This window comes from Tamandua tetradactyla, chromosome 8, assembly GCF_023851605.1.
Source record: "Tamandua tetradactyla isolate mTamTet1 chromosome 8, mTamTet1.pri, whole genome shotgun sequence".
Classification (NCBI taxonomy): Eukaryota; Metazoa; Chordata; class Mammalia; order Pilosa; family Myrmecophagidae; genus Tamandua; species Tamandua tetradactyla.
Window position 1 is genome coordinate 98,171,916 of NC_135334.1, and position 18,146 is coordinate 98,190,061.

Genomic DNA, 18,146 nt, shown 5'->3' on the forward strand with positions numbered 1-18,146 from the left:
TAATATTTTGCTAGTAACTTAACATGTTACTTCTATTAGGAATATAAGCATTTAAAATAAATATTTGAGTCATTACAAGAATACATTAGTAATGGCGGAATTTTCAAACACAATATTTTATGATTGGAATAACCTTTGTGATTCCAATTATAGAACCTAAAATCAAACTGCCTCCTTGAGTAATTGAAATCAATCTGAATTTGAATCTTGGCTCCAAGATCTGATTGCTGTGATAGGAATAAGTAAATTAACCTAGCTCAGCTTAATTTCCTCATCTGTAAAATGGTCATAACTTCTATCTGAAACAATTATTGCAAGGATTAAGCCATTTTTTTTTACATAAAAGTTAGAGTATAATGACTTGACACATAGTAATTCAGTAAATTTTAGCGGTCGTTATTTTCCTCTATATAAGGCAAAGCTGAATTTTTGAAACTATTCCAGTCACTGCCAGTGTATTCAAATTTTTTATCTTAATACTCCAAAATTTGTGAGGCAATAAAAGAATATAGGAGCAGAATCTCCTGATGTGTAGAGAAAATATCATTATCTTTTAGGCAAAATAGTGAGCTTAAGAAATTTCACATTTCCGCAATTAACAGCATCATCTCCAGTAAAAGACTGGGGCAAGCATAGCAAATCATAAATGAAGCTGTGGGTTCTCTGGGTAAATTATATAAATAAACTTCATTAGACTGAGCTCCTAAGTGCAGGGTTCAGATCTTTATTTTCAAGGTTTACCGTGAGCCAGGCATGTTTCATATCCCTGTTTAGAATAACTCTCTTACATGGATATTATTGGGCCCAATTTAGAGGCAAAGAAACTGAAGTACAAATGGGTTAAGCGACTTGTCCAAAGTCACAGGCAGTAAGCCTGGGATCCAGGGATCAAATACAGCCACTCTACATCCAAAGGTCACATTTTTTACCTCAAAGTTGTACTGCTTCTCATTGTTTATTGAATGCATCTGCACACGGGTTGTGAAAAAGGCTTATGCATGAAATCTTATTCTGTTTACAAACTTAATCTGCTTAATTGGTTCAGTAAAAGAATAAAATAGACTTTCGATGTCATGAAAATCTAACTTTTTTTTTCTTTGAGAATCTAAACATATTCTAATGTGAAATTAACCAGCCTAATATGAAAATGTCACGGGTGCTGGCAGCCACCTCCACCCTTGGCCCTGGAGGCGAGGTCCTTTCTCTGTCTGCACTTGTGTGTTATCTATGAACCCTGAATGGGTGTTTCTTGCATTCTGTCCTTATTCTCTTGGCTTATTTCTTGAAGATTGTATAATGATACAGCTTTAACAATGTGACTGTGTGATTGTGAAAACCTTATGTCTGATGCTCCTTTTATCTACAGTATGGACAGAGGAGTGAAAAATATGGATAAGAAATAAGCAAAAAATAGGGGGAACAAAGGTTAAAATAAATGGAGTAGATTGAAATACTAGTGGTTAGTGAGAGGGAGGGGTAAGGGGTATGGTGTGAATGAGTTTTTTCTTTTTTCTTTCTTTTGCTGAAGAGATGCAGATGTTCAAAAAAATGATCGTGGTGATGAATACACAACCATGTGATGATATTGTGAGCCATTGATTGTAACCATGTCAAGAATGCTTGTATGTCAAGAATATTTGTATGTTTGTTGTTCACAATAAAAACATTTTTAAAAAGTTATCAGCCAGCTAATATTTACCAAGCATCTGTGTATTCCATCTGAGTGATTCTTGAGCACGCAAACCCCTTTGAGAACTTATGAAAACTGTGACTACTCTACATACAAAAATTCTCTTGCAGTCTTGGAAATTACCTTGAAAGTGATTCAAGTATCTTTAAGTAAATATAAAATAATTTTCCCATAGTCTCATTCTTAATGGGAAGCAGCATTAAACCTATGCCATGTCACTCTGGATCCTAGTTTGCTCTATTTCAGTTACACATACTGCTTCAAATCTAGACCCTTTTTTTTTTTTTAACTTATCACTTGGCTTCTGATATTTTTTACTTGAAATTAAGAGAAATTAAAAAAAAAAGAAAGATCTGATTCCTCATGTTGTCCTGAGGCAATCATAATTTGAACTCTGAAACCTAGAGCATAAAAATGAAATTATTAAAAATATCTGTCGGCTAGGAGGTTTTGACTTAAGAAAACAATGCCTCATTAGCTGACATACAAAAGCATTCTTACTGCATGCCATACTTAGATTTTGCAAATTGGGCACCAGTGCTACAGTTGGAAATAGTTGTGGGGTGACACAGCATATGGGAAGTTAATTTAGTTCAAGGGTTGGCTTAAGACAGTAACTAGCTTTATATACAAAATTGTGTCTGAATTTTATGAAATTTTAAGTGGCACTGTACACATCGAAAACTAAACATAAATGCCTGCCATACAGCTGGAAATGACCTTTAGCTCATACAGTGGGGTTTGGCCCAAAGGAATTATGAAGACATTTTGGCTCTGAGAGAGCATTGTGGTAGTATTAGTATTTCCACAACTGGTTGAATAAATCAAAATAGAAATGTCAGTCAAAGAACAAAGAACAGGACAATGTTTATTGTTTTTCCTAGAAGAAAAATTCATAAATGAATGCAATCATGAACAAGCAATTTAAAACTCATTATTTGGTTTGTTAAAGCTGCTAGAATACAATATATCAGAAATGGGTTGGCTTTTCCAAAGGGGATTTATTAATTTACAAAATATAGTTGTTAGGCCATGAAAGTATCCAACTCAAAGCATCAGTAGGCTGGTACCTGGAGCCTAAAGACAGGTTGCTGGCATCTGTGACTCTTCTGTCACATGGGAAGGCACATCACCGGCATCTGTAGTCCTTCATTCCTGGGTTTCATTGCTTCTGAACTTCATCTCTCATTAAGGACTCCAGTATAAGAATTAAGACCCACTTTGGGGACAGTTCCTCAAGAGAAATAACCTACTCCAAAGGTCCCACCTATTATATGTCTGCACCCACAGAGTTGGATTAAAAGAACATGGCCTTTTCTGGGGTACATGATGGCTTCAAACCACCATGCGCAGTATGATTTCTTTTTTTTTTTTAATAACGAAATTGCAGTTATTTTATTTCACAAATGGATAAAGGTAACACGGGTAATGGACTGTAGTTAGTTAGAAATGATGTTTTTGTATACTTAACTGATAATTTAGTTCCATATTTGCATATTTTTATCACAATGAGGTAAAAATGGTTTAGAAAGAAGGGCGATTTGGTCTTTATTGTAAGGGGTTACTAAAGAGAAAAAATGTGCATAATTTCCTTTTCAAAAGTTTTCTGAAGTAAAAGCATGCTTTGATCACAGCGGAGAATAAATATTCAACCTGTACTCACTAATTAGGCCAAAGAAATAAAATGCTGGTGCTCCCTTCACAGTTAAAGCCACCTGGAAAATTACTGAACTATTCCACAAAAAGACCAGGGAGTTATATAAAAGAGTAAAGACATTAGGGGATTTCTCAAGACCTAGATGACCAGATACAAAGTGTAAGCTATTGGTAAATAATAAATAATGACAGCAAATAAAGTATTAGGTGTTATACAAGCACTTCACCTATATTAACTCATAGCATCATATTTTATCTGCGCTAAGCAAAAAATGAGCTGCATTCAGCCATTATTAACCATCAGACTGCGGCTGTTCTCATTTTATGGTTCCAGGCAAATAAGAGAGATGTAGCAATACAACAAATGCTACTTTCCAGACCCGCCACTTGCCAAAAGGAAATCTCTAGGACTATGCTAGATGATTATGCATAGGCATATTTAAAGTGCATGTAATTACTAAGGGACACTAATTGCCACAGAAGCCTTAGCCTCTGAAATATCAATGTAGGGTAACCGTTTTACAAATCCATAAATCTTAAATTAATATGAAACAATCTCATATAAAATCTTAAGAGGCATTCAGTAGACTTCTTCAATGAAAGTTAACATATCCTTCCTCTGGGATGAACTATGAAGAATATCCAAGTTCTTTAGAAAATTGTTCTGGTTTGGAATTAGCATCAAAAATAATTTCTGAAGTATTGGTGTTCTGAGACAATTCTGAGAATATTCTGAGAGTACTCCCGCTATTCTCCGATTGAAACATCCTCTTCTCCTCTTGTTCCGACTCACTTGTCAGGATTGACATTTGTTTTTGAGGCTTTGAATATTCCTAGTCATAGACTCTGCAGTCTCCACTCTTATATCTATTTCTTCCTGTGATAATGCCAGACCTTCTTTAGCGCTGTGCTGTGCTCTTTCCATTTTCAGTAGACTTGACACACTAGTTAAATTTTTCAGCTCTTTGGGAGGAACTTTCAGCATTTCACACAGTTGTAGTAATCTTTTCTTCAGGCAGTTGAGGCGATATTATATTTGTTCATTTTATTTAATACTGTTACTCAAAATTGCTATGATTACCGATTCCATCATGGTTTGCAAATATTCTCTGCTACTCCTTGAAAGAGGTTGCCAGGTGTTTCTCTTGTTGGATTCTGTTTTTATCTGTTTCAGATTAGTGTGCTTTGTTCTTCCTGTTACTTCAGAAGATGGATGTGTTGGTTGTTTTTAAAAATTTTTCATTGCGTTTCTCATCTCTTTCTCTGACAACTCCAATTCTTCCTCAACAACGTATATTTTTGGATTAATTCCTAACCTTTGAGATTTTTTCTTGGAGGTGTGTGCATTGTCAGGCATTCTGATATAAGTGGGAACAATATAGCAGTACTTTAAAATCTTGGTCAAGCCCCTCAGAAGTTCAGAGGTGCTCCTGGGGAGAAGGTGCTTTTACCACCTGAAGAGCAATGCTGCCATCTTCCCTGGCTACCCCAGCACCCCAAAGTGGCCTCGACTGGGGCCACCTCTTAGAAGTGTCTTGCATGATTGGAAGAATCTTCTACAATTCCAGACGGGTGTACTGACTCCATGGCTGCCTCCCTTCTAGAAGGTGACACTTTTTACTGTTATGGTGTTTGTAAGAAGAGTGTAGTATGACTTTTAATGTGGCCTTGATCATCAATAAAACTAAGAACTGTATGTTGTCTTTGGCTCCCAAGTGACCACTAAAAAGATAAAAATGCTTAAAAATATCCTTTTAATTTAAAATTTTGAAAGAAATTTAGCTTTGCGGTTTTGAATCAAAATAAATAATCCTGATAAAACTTCTACCTATCAAATGCTTCCAAGGAAGAAAAGTCTCTTATGTTTGGCTTCTCATGAAAACCAGATCTCATTTAACTTATTTCAAGGGGTTCTTTTTTAAAAATGGCCAGAAAAACTTGGAAAAGGAACATGTCATTTCCAGAAAGGAGTGCCACATATGGGGGAGGAGAAAGTGCTAGAACTCATGAACTAATTCTATCATGAATGCCTTCACTATTTCTTTCTTTAGATTTTTGTTAACAGCTTCATTGAGATATAATTTACATATCATAAAGTTCTCCATTGTGAGTATACACTTCAGTGATCTTTAGTGCATTTCTAGAGTTGTGCAACTTTTGCCTCAAACCAGTTTTAGAACATTTACAACACCCCAGAAGTTCCCTTGTGCCCCTTTGTAAATTCTTCATTCTTCCAGCCTTTGGAAATCATTGATCTGTTCTATGTTCTATATCTTCATAGATTTGTCTTTTCTGGATATGTCAAATAAATATAATTATAAATTATTTAATCTTTTGTATTTAGTTTCTTTAAATGAGCCTGTCTTTTAGGTTAATTCATGTTGTGATGTGATCAATAATTCATTTCTTTTAATTGCAGATACTATGCCATTGGATTGATGTATTTTTTTATACATAGCTATTTACTTACAGCTTAATAGGATTTTAGCACAATCTTGTAAGTAAAACAGGCTTATAATTTTCTTTTCTCTCATTTTTCTTTTCATAATCAGTATCAAGTGGATGAAAGTTTAAAAGATGAATTGAAAAGCTTTTTCGTTTTGTCTTTTTTATTCTATAGGTTTGTTAAAACTCACCTCTGTAACCATCTGGACCTGGTAACTTTTGTGAACAGACATTTTTTTTGTATCCTGTATGGTGAGGTCACATTTCATTCTTTTTCTATGTGGCTATCCCGTTATTGCAGTATAATTTGTTGAAATTTTTTTTTTTTTTTAGTAAATGCACAGCCGGGAATCGAACCCGGGTCTCCCGCATGATAGGAGAGAATTCTACCGCTGAACTATCCTTGCACTCCCAGAGCAGACTTTTGATTATTGATTTACTTTAATAATTCAGAAATTCATTTGAATTTGCTTTTTCCTTCTTGAATCAATTTTGACAACTTAATTTTATTAAAACTTGCCCTAAATTTTCAAATTCACTTGATATTTTATATTTTATTTTATCAAAGCCTTGTTCATGGTATTGTAAACATGTGCCACTGACTCCTTCTCCTCTTCTTCTCTTTCTCTTTCTCCTCCCAACCCCTTCTTTCTCCTCCTCCTTCTCCTTCATCAATCTTTCCAGAAATTAATCTTTATTAAGATTTTTTTTAAAGAAGCAGCTTTTGGATTTATTGAAATCTCTTATGCCCTTAACAAATTCATGTCTGATTCATTAATTTATAATACAGATATCTTAAATTATGGTTGTATATTTGTCATTTTCTACATGTAACACTGACGGTGCTTTCATATTTGGAGGCCATGTTATCAAGACATGGAAGGTCTAGGATAGTTATATCCTCCTGGTGAATGGTTTATTGTATCATCATATAATGACCATATCTTTAGTTCTAAAACTGTTTACTTTAGTATTCTTTTCTTGTTAAATTTAATGTTGCTACCTTTGCTTTGTTTTGGTCAGTTCTAAATTGAATATCAGTTTTGATTCTTTAATTTTCAAACTTTGTGTGCCGATACCTATTATGTTATGGCATATACTTGGATTTATGTCATTCATCTTCTTTGAGTCTTCTATTTCCATATATACCAACCTGAGTCCAGCCAGGAAAAGGTAGATCATGCAAGGGATGTCAAATAGAACAAAGATTTGGTTACAGAGGTGTTATAGAATCAAAGAGGAGAAGGTGGAGGGGTCTGAAAGAATAAGAGGTGCATCCTGGACTCTGGCCTAAGTCCTCCAGGCTGGAGACCATGAATGGACAAGGTGCTGCTATTGATGGGCTGGAATCACAAGGACTTCTGGAGACTACAGCTGCTCCATCCGAACCATAGCGACTGCAGTCTCTGCAGGCATCAGAGGCTGAACATTCTTCTTTTTTCACTCTTCTTGTCTTGTAATCTCCTATTGGCAGAGTCTAACAGGAGGCCAGCTGACTCGGTCATATGGAAAATGTGGGGTGCAAGTCTCTAGCCCCACAGAATAGATGGTAGAGGGCTGAGACAACAGATAACCAGAGCACACTCATTTTTCTCCTTTCTTGCTATTGCTTGGATCGATCACATTTTCTGTGTTATCTTTTCTCCCATTGCTTTGGAATTATGTAAACCATTTCTCTATTATGATTACTTTTAAACTTTTAACATTCATACCCGACTTAAAGTAAAAATTACAATCAATTCTTCTACTACTTTCCAACAAAATGTAGAGTCCAGTTTAATTCTGATCATCCTGTCTCAGCTTCTGTATACCTGTGCCCCATATTTTAGTTTCTGCCGTTTTTTAATACTTCCATGACCCACATTTTCACTATTTTTAAAAAAGTATCCATCATTCCTTCACCTCGGCCTGCCTTCTTCATTCAGTTTAATTCTTAGAGATGTATGCCCCTTAGGAGTTCTTTTAGTGTAAGTCCATAAATGGTAAACTCACTATCTTTGTTTTCTGAATATGTTTTTATTTGTCATGACTCCCAAATGATAGGTTCACTGTATATAACTCTCGATTGACAGTTGTCTTCTCTCATGCTATTAAAGATAGAATTCCCTTGTCTTCTGACTTCTATTCTTGCTGCTGAGAAGTTCAATTTTTTTTTTCTTTTTAGGTAACCAGAAACCTGACATCTTTTTGATTGGTTCTGAGAAGTCCTTTTTCAGCTTGGTATTCTGCAGTATTGTTATGATAAGTTTAGATGGGGATCTATTGTACTTTCCCTAGGTTAGATCAATATAAGGATCATGCCTCTCATTGATTATAACATATTCTCAGTCATTAAAATGCTCCCAATGTCTTTTTTTTTTAACTTTTTAATTGTATTATATAAACAAAGCAAAGAAAGAAAAAGCAATAGTTTTCAAAATACTCTTCAACAAGTAGTTATAGGACAGATCCCAGAGTTTGTCATGGGCTACCATACAATGCTCTCAGAGTTTTCCTTCTAGCTGCTCCAAAATATAGGAGGTTAGAAGGCACAAATATATTTTTTAACCATCACAATTGATGTTTTTTGTGAAAAATAATATATATACAAAAAAGCAATAAATTTCAAAGCACAGCACCACAAGTAGTTGCAGAACATATTTCAGAGTCTGGCATGGGTTACAATTCCACAATTTTAGGTTTTTACTTCTAGCTGCTCTAAGACACTGGAGACTAAAAGAGACATCAATTTAATGATTCACCAATCATATTTATTTGTTAAGTCCTATCTTCTCTGTTTTACTCTACCATCACCTTTGATCTTTCTGTCCTTCTCTTTAAGGGTGTTTGGGCTTCGGCCATTCTAACTTTTTCATGCTGTAAGGGTCTGTCAGTAATAATAATATGAGATGGAACTATCTAATGTTCTGGGTCCTCGAGGTTTCAGGACTTATCTGGTCCAGGGACCCATCTGGAGGTTGTGGGTTTCTGGAAAGTTACTCTGGTGCATGGAACCCCTGTAGAATCTTATATATTGCCCCAGGTGTTCTTTAGGATTGGTTGGAATGGTCCTGGTTGGGGTTTGGCAGGTTATGATAAGTAGCAATGTCTAACTGAAGCTTGTGTAAGAGCAACCTCCAGAGTAACCTTTTGACTCTATTTGAACTCTTTCTGCCACTGATAATTTATTTGTACACTTCTTTTCCCCCTTTTGGTCAGGATAGAAAAGTGATCCCACAGTGCCAGGGCTGGACCCATTCCTGGGAGTCATCTCCCATGCTGTCAGGGAGATTTTCACCCTTGGATGTCATGTCCCACATAGAGGAGAGGGCAATGATTTCACTTTCAGAGCTGGGCTTAGAGAAAGTGAGGCCACATCTGAGCAACAAAAGAGGTCCTCCAGAAGTAATTCTTAGGCATACCAATAGGTGGTCTAAGCTTCTCTGCTACCTAAACAAGCTTCACAAGAGTAAGCCTCAAGATCAAGGGCTTGGCCTATTGATTTGAGTGTCCTTAATGTTTGACACAGTATCAAGGGATTCCCTATTGGTTAAGTTTAATAATTCCATATTTTTTCTCCCATCCCTCAAGGGATGGACTTTGCCAATACTTTTTGATTATATGCTTAATATACTCTAGGATGTATCCAGGCAGTACATTAAGTCATAAAGGATTAAAGGACCTCTTTTTTATTCTGGGTCTCTATGTTTCAGTTGTTCAAATGAGCTATACAGTTAGGATGGGTTAGATTATGTACTATAGAAAATTAAGGTTCCAGATCAAATAAATCTTTCTACCTTTGGTCTCAAAGAGTATGTATGGCTCTAAAATATTGACAGTGTCTTTTTTACCCCTGTGTTCTCAAGTACTTTAACCCTGACCTGATTGGCTTCATTCTTATCTCTAAATATCAGGTTTCATGTATATATATCTATATAGATAGATAGATAGATAGATAGATAGATAGATAGATAGATATAGATATAGATATAGATATAGATATAGATATAGATATAGATATAGATATAGATATAGATATAGATATAGATATAGATATAGATATAGATATAACAGCATCTGGAAATCCGGAAATAATCATTAACACTCCAGACTAAATGTGTCTGCTATAAAAGCTTACAATCTAAGCCCCTGTTTTCTTATAAGCATTTTCTAAAGGAGACCATACCATAATTGTTCTTTTGTTTCTGGCTTATTTTGCCTCACCAAACATCCCACATGTTCATTCACATCGTTGCATGTCTCATGACTTCATTCCTTTTTGTAGTAGCACAATATTCAATTACATGTATACACCATCATTCGCCAATCTACTTCTCAGTCAGTGCGTCCTTCAGACACCTGCATTCATCAGGTATCATGTATGCTGCCCAAAGTCCATAGTCCATCAACACTCTCAACTTAAGATAACTTAGATAATTGTTCCCCCAAAAAAGACAATCAATAAACACACCCTCACCAAATAGGAAATCTAAACCACCTCTTAATTCTTGTTTCTTCCCCATTACTTACCTTAGCTGTTGCTGTGGTAGTGCTGATGTTTTCCTTTTAAAGACAGCACATAGTATGCAAAAGCAGTTTTTCCCCTGTACCCTGGACTTAAACTTTCTTTGTATGTGAATTATACCTTAGTTCTTGCAAGAGCTAATATATTTTTCTGGCATTAATCAGTGAGACACATAGGTCTGTAAAACCCCTTTCAATCTTGTTCATCTTCAGTATGGTAATATTATTTATAGAACCACTAGAAAACCTCCTTTACTTTTATCTATTCCCTTACATTGGAGTTCAACCTCATTAGCTAACTATTCACCCATCTCTAGCTTCTATGTATCTCTAAGTTCCCTATATTCTGTATTCTAAGCCTGTGGTTTTACCTTTACTATGGTCATAAAAGTGAAATCATACAGGGTAGGCCACGGTACCTCAGCAGGCAAGAATGCTTGCCTGCCATGCCAGAGGACCCAGGTTCGATTCCCAGTGTCTGCCCATGTGAAAAAAAAAAGAAAAAAAAGTGAAATCATACAGTATCTATCCTTTTGTGTCTGGTTTATTTCACTCAGCATTATGTTCTCAAGGCTCATCCATCTTTTCATGTGCTTCAGGACATCATTTTGTCTTACTGCTGCATAATATTCCATTGTATGTATATATCACATTTTGGTAATCCACTCGTCTTTTGATGGGCATTTGGTTTTTTTCCATCTTGTGGCAATTGAGAATAATGCTGCTATAATCATTGGTATGAAAATGTCTGTTTGTGTCATTGCTTTCAGCTCTTCTGGGTATATATCAAGTAGTGTTATTGCTGGGTCATAGGACAACTTGATATTTAGTTTCCTAAGAAATCACCAAACTATCTTCCATAGTGGCTGCACCATAACTATTCCCACCAGCGGTGCGTAATTGTCCCAATTTCTCCACATCCTCTCCAACATTTATAGTTTCCTGTTTGTTTAACAGCAGCCATTCTTATCGGTGTAAGGTAGTATCTCACTGCAGTCTTGATCTGCATTTCCCTTATAGCCAATGAAAATAAACATCTCTTCATGTGCTTTTGAGCCATCTATATTTGCTCTTCAGAAAAATGCCTATTCATATCATTAGCCCATTTTATAATTAGGTTGTTTGTTCTTTTGTTGTTGAGTTGTATGATTTCTTTATGTATTCAGGACATCAAACCTCTGTCCAATATGTGATTTCCAAATATTTTCTCCCATTGAGTTGGCTGCCTCTTCACCTTCCTGGCAAAATCTTTTGAGGTGCAGAAGCATTTTATTTTGAGGAGTTCCCATTTATCTATGTTTTCTTTTATTGCTTATGCTTTGGGTGTAAAGTTTAGGAAGTTGCCTCCTATTACTAGGTCTTGAAAATGTTTCCCTACATTTTCTTCTAGAAGCTTTATAGTGTTCATTCTTATATTTAGGTACTTGATCTACTTTGAGTTAATTTTTGTATAGGGTGTAAGGTAGGGGTCCTCTTTAATTCTTTTGGCTACTGATATCCAGTTCTCCCATGCCCATTTATTGAAAAGACTATTTGTCCCAGTTCAGAGGATTTGGGGGCCTTGTCAAAAATCAGTTGACCATAGATTTGGTGGTCTGTTTCTGCACTCTCAATTTAATTTCATTGGTCAATACTTCTGTCTTTGTGCCAGTCTCATGCTGTTTTGAAAATTGTAGCTTTATAATAGGTTTTAAAGTCAGGGAGTGTTAATTCTCCCACTTCATTCTTCTTTTTTAGGATGCTTCTAGCTTTTCAGGGTCTCTTTCCCTTCTATTTGAATTTGGTAACTAGCTTTTCCAAGCCTTCAAAGTAGTTTGTTGGAATTTTGATTGGTACAGTGTTGAATCTGCAGATTAATTTGGGTAGAATTGGCATCTTAACTATATTTAGCCTTCCTATCCATGAGCAGAGGAATGTTTTTCCACCTATTTAGATCTTCTTTGTTTTTTTAGCAATGTTTTATAGTTTTCTGTGTACAAGTCCTTTGCATCCTAGTTAAGTTCATTACTAAGCACTTGATTCTTTTAGTTGCTATTTTGAATGGAATTTTTTCCTTAACTGACTTTTCAGTTAGGTCATCACTTGTGTATAGGAACGTTACTGATTTTTGCATGTTAATTTCATATCCTGCCACCTTGCTGAATTTGTTTATTCATTCAAGCAACTTTGCTGTGGATTTCTCAGAATTTTCCAAGGATAGTGTCATGCCATCTGCAAATAATGAAAGCTTTACTTCTTCCTTTTCAATTTGGATGCCTTTTATTTCTTTGTTCTGCCTGATTGTTCTAGCTAGAACTTCTAGCACAATGTTGAATAATAGCAGTTACAGTGGGCATCCTTGTCTCATTACTGATCTTAGGGGGAAAGCCTTCAATCTCTCTCCATTGAATACAATGTTGGCTATTGGTTTTTCATATATTCCCTTTATCATATTGAGGTAGTTGCCTTTAATTCCTATCTTTTGGAGTGTTTTTATCAGAAAAGGATGTTGAATTTTTCAAATGCTTTTTCAGCATCAATCAAGATGATAATGTGATTTTTTTCCCTTTTGATTTGTTAATGTGCTGTATTACATTAATCAGTTTTCTTGTGTTGAACCATCCTTACATTCCTTGTATAAACCCCATTTGGTCAAGGTTTATACTTCTGTTAATATGTTGTTGGATTCAATTTGCTAATATTTTGTTTAGAATTTGTGCATCTATGTTCATTAGGGAGATTGGCCTGTAGTTTTCCTTTCTTATAGCATCTTTATCAGTTTTGGTATTAAAATATTAGCTTCATAAAATTTGTTAGATGGGGTTTCTTTTTCCTCAATTTTCTGGAAAAATTTGAATGGGATTGGTGTTAGTTCTTTTTGGAATGTTTGATAAAATTCCCCTGTGAAGTCATCTGGCTGTCGGCTTTTCTCTGTAGGAAGATTTTTGGTGAGGGATTGAATCTCTTTACTTGTAATTGGTTTGTTGAGCTCTTCTATTTCTTCCTGAGTCAGTGGAGCTTGTTTGTGCATCTCCAGGAATTTTTCCATTTAATCTAAGTTGTCTAGTTTGTTGGCATATAGTTGTTCATAATATCCTCTTATGATTTCTTTAGTTTCTTCAGGGTCTGTATAACACACCCCTTCTCATTTCTGATTTTGTCTATTTGCATCCTCTCTCTGTTTTTCTTCTTCAGTTTTGCTAGTGGCCCATCAATTATATAGATTTTCTCAAAGAACCAACTTTTGTTTTTATTGATTCTTTCTATTGTTCATTTGTTCTCCCATTCATTTAACTGTGCTTTTATCTTTGTTATTTCTCTTCTTCTATTTGCTTTGCAGTTAGTTTGCTGTTCTTTCTCAAGTTCCTCCAAGTGAGCAGTTAAACCCTCAATTTTTGCTCTTTTTTGTTTATTAATGTAGGCATTTAGGGCAATAAATTTCTCTCTCAGTACAGTTCTTGCTACAACCCATAAGTTCTGATATGTTGTATTCTCATTTTCATTAGTCTCCAGATAGCTACTGATTTCTCTAGCAATTTCTTCTTTGATCCAGTGGTTGTTTAAGAGTATGTTATTTAATCTCCATATATTTGTGAGTATTCTCATTCTTTGGTGGTTATTGAGATCCAGTCTATTCCATAGTGATCAGAGAAAGTACTTTGAATAATTTCAATGTTTTTAAATTTATTAAGACCTGTTTTGTGCTCCCACAAAGGATCTATCATGGAGAATGTTCCATGGGCACTAGAGAAGAATCTATATCCTAATGTTTTGGGGTGCAATGACCTATATATGTCTATTAGGTCTAATTCATTTATCAAGTTATTTAATGTCTCTGTTTTCTTATTGATCTTCTCTCTGGTTGTTCTATCTATAGAGGAGAGTGGCATATTGAAGTCTCCCACTGTTATTGTTGAAACATCTGTTACTCCCTTAAGTTTTACCAATGTCTGTCTCATGTACCTTGGAGCTCCTTGATTGGGAGCATGAACATTTATGATTGTTATTTCTTCTTGCTGAAATTAATTAATATATAGTGTCCTTCTTTGTCTGTTATGATATCTTTACATTTAAAGTCTATTTGTCCGATATTAGGATAGTTACTTCTGCTTTCTTCTGGTTACAACTTGCATGGAAAATCTTTTTCCATCCTTTCACTTTCATTCTATTTGTATTCTTGTGTCTAAGATGAGTCTCTTGTAAGCAGCATATAGCTGGAATATCTTAATTCATTCTGTCAATCTATATCTTTTAATTGTTAAGTTTAATCCATTAACTTTCAAAGTTATTACTGAAAAGGCATTTTTTGAATCTACCATCTTGTCTTTTTATTTTAATTGTCTGATTTATTTATTCTTTTCCCTCTTTTTCTTTTTATCTTCTAAGTTACCCTTACTAGTACTCTTCAATTCTGTGCCCTTCTCCAGAACTCCCTCTCCTGTCTTTTTTTTTTTTTTTCTATTTTTTCAACTGACAGAACTCCCTTTAGTATTTCTTGTAGGGCCAGTCTCTGGTTGACAAATTCTCTCAGGATTTGTCTGGGAAAATTTTAATCTCTCCCTCAGTTTTGAAGGCCAATTTGAATGAGTACAGAATTCTTGGCTGGAAGTCTTGCTCATTCAAGATCTTAAATATATCATACCACTGCTTTCTTACCTTCATGGTGCCGGTTGAGTAGTCTGAACTCAGTATCGTGTGGTTTCCCTTGTATGTAGTAGGTTATTTTTCTCTTGCTGCTTTCAGCATTTTCTGCTTCTCTTCAACATTTGAGATACTGATCAGTAAGTGTCTTGGGGAAGGTCTATTTGGATTTATTCTGTCTGAAGTTCATTGAGCTTCTTTGACTTGTATATTTATATCCTTTATAAATAAAACTTTGAGAAGTTTTCCCCCATTATATCCTCTTCCTCCTTCTGGGACATCAATGATTCTTATCTTTGTGTCCTTTGTTTTCTCCACCATTTCCCTGAGATCCAATTCAAATTTTTCCATTTGCTGTTTTGAGTGTTCAAAATCAGTTATTCTGTCCTCTGTTTGTTTATTCTTTCTTCTGCCTCTTCAAATCTGCTGTTGTTTGTCTCTAGTATGTTTTTTGTTTGGTCAGCAGAATGTTTAATCTCTGTGATATCTGCTATTTTTGTATTTATTCTTTTAAATTCTTTATGTTCTTCGACTGTCTTCTTGAACTCCTTTCTGTCATTAGCTACCCCACTTATTTTATTTAGTAAAGTTCTGTGAACATCTTTGATTAGTTGTTCTAATGTCTGTGTTCTGGTGTTTTAATTTGGTCATTAGACAGGACTATATCTGTGTGCATTGTGATATGTTTAGTGATCTTCTCTAGTTTTCGTCACATGTAAATATCTTGATTGATTTACCAGTTTTTTTTTTATTATTGATTTACTTTTGAAGTAGATCTCCTTCAGTAGTCTAAAGCCTAGTGTGTGTGGAATGGATGGTAGCAGGACACATGATACTGGGCAGGGCACAACAGTGCGGAGATGCATTGTAGTGTGGGTATAGGCACAGGTTGGGAATGTTATGCTAGTGCCTGTGAACATGAGCACCCAGCAGCCAGGGAGCACGTAGCTGTGCAGGTGCACGGGCCTGTGGGGCATAAATCTGATCTAGGGCCTGGGGCCCTTTGTGAACATGCATAGAGCTGTGACAGTGAATCAGGATTATCCCTGCATGGGCTGGGGGCAGTTGTAATCTGGCTGCACAGGTCAGTGCTTTCCCAGAGCTAGGGGGCACGACTGAGTGTCCGTGCACATGTGAGGATCTAGGCGTGCCCTGAACTGATGAGCTCTTGTGTAGAGCTCAGGGTGGATGAGGCTGTGTGACTATATGGGCTGGGGGCAGGTGTAGCCTGGGTATGGAAGTAAGGGCCCACAGCCTTTATGTACTGGTGACGCCTACAGGGAGCAGGGAGGGGGGGTCCTGCTTGGGAGGGGTGCAAGAAAGGTGGGATTGGGCTGCACTGGAGGAAGGGGTAGAGGGCGGGTACGTGCATTGGGGGTTGGTGGGGCAGGGGTCTTGCAGTGCAGGTAGTGGAGGCAGGTGACAGGGTTCAAGTGTGTGGGGTGAGTCACGCGTCACAGGGCTGTGCTGGTGAGGGTATCGCGTTCAAGGAACAGGGCTTGGCTTACTTCCTTGTCCTGTCTCCCTGTCCTTGCACTCCTGTGGGCTCCAGGCTTTTGCCTTAGGCTCCAGTTCTCTGCTTCTCAGTTCCTCAGCTTTTGCCACCAGGGCCGCCCTATATGATACAGAAGACTCTCCTACGCCAGTTATACTCTGGAACCGCTGTCTCAGTCACCCTCCCGTCCCTTCTCCAACTCTTCCTTGGAGCAGGGCTGAATTCTGTCTACTGGATTCTGCCTTCCTCCTGGAACTCCTCCCAATTTCTTTTGATTCATTCCTTCCAGACCTCGTATTAAAAGTATGTTGGATTATCACATTTTCTCCTTCATGTCTCTTAACCTTTCTCTCTCTCTCTCTCTCTCATATTCTCTGCATATTTATCATTGCTTCTCTTTATCTGTATTTTTATCACTACCAACTTTGGGATGTTCCAGTTCTTCTTTAATCTTTATAATGAATCCATAAAAAATTTAACTTCAATTTCAATGTTGTTCATTTCTAGAATGTCTACTTTTAAAAATATCTACTCTTTTTTTTTTCACAATAACCTATAATTTCACTATGGTCTTTATTTATTTTTAAAAATAATCTTTAAAAAATAATAATAATCTTTAATCATTTTATGTACTCTGACATATCTTCAGAATGTTTCATCTATTATATAAATTCTCATGTGACTTCTAATTTTTTATTGTGACCTCATTTTCATCTCGTTCGCCCCTCTCTCCCTCCCCTCCAAGCCCTTCACAGTGGGTATCCCATGTTCACTGAGAGCAGAAATAACCCTACAGTATAGGTATTTTTTGGCTCCTAGCATATGTCCCAGAGGCTTTCCTATTTAGAGGACAGTATTTCTATTAATTATTTTTAGCTTGGAATCACTAAGAGAAGATAACTAAAATTTTACTCCATACCTGTATATGATGTAAGCCCAGAGTTTGGGGTTCTAATAGAAGATTTTTTATTTTTTTTACTCTAAGACCCAATCTGTGTCAGGCTTCTTTGCCTTTTTTTGAACTTCCCATTTATTTTAAGTTCTTTATGAACTTTCAGGGGGTTGGTCTAATAGTGTCCTAGTTTGATGCCACTCTGCCAGTTTCAGCCCCAAGTCATTATTCTTTTGTTCCTGAATAAAGAAAACGCTCTAAGCCTTAAACTATAGAGCTGTACCAAGGTTTGCTATCTCCCAGGATGTTGCAGGCTTAATGCAATTGCTTCCTTTTTCACAGAGTTCCATTCTTGATTTTGAAATCTGGGATTTCCATTCATTCTTCTGAATCCTGCTATTTATTTAGTTTTGATTTGTTTGGGTTAACTTTTATCCATCATTACTATATATATATGTGAGAGGGGTCTGTGTTATATCAGGCATTCACAATGCCAAAATCAGAATTCCCCTTTTAAGTGTTTTTGTATATTGGTTTTGCACAAAAAAATAGCTATAACTGTAATGGGACTTTCCCTGGATTATTTTTTGAGAACTCAGTGGCTAATACTATATACGGTGAGCTTATTTGTCTCATTTTAAATTCACAAACTGCACTAATTTGCCATTTAGAGTTATTATTGAGGAAGCACTTTCATCCCTGACTTTTTTAAAGCTTTTTTTTTAATTTTAGGGGAGAAGCAGAATTTTTCTAAACTAGATTAGATGATATCACCTCAAAGAAGTGGCAGAAGTATTTGCTGCTTTTTGAAGACCATACTTGTATTGATGTCTTCTTAGACAATT

General features: G+C 36.0%; 1 pseudogene; it reads right to left on the reverse strand.

Moving 5' to 3' along the window:
- Positions 1 to 3,926: 3,926 nt before the first annotated feature.
- On the reverse strand, positions 3,927 to 4,703 carry LOC143645250 (centromere protein Q pseudogene; annotated as a pseudogene).
- Positions 4,704 to 18,146: the final 13,443 nt, after the last annotated feature.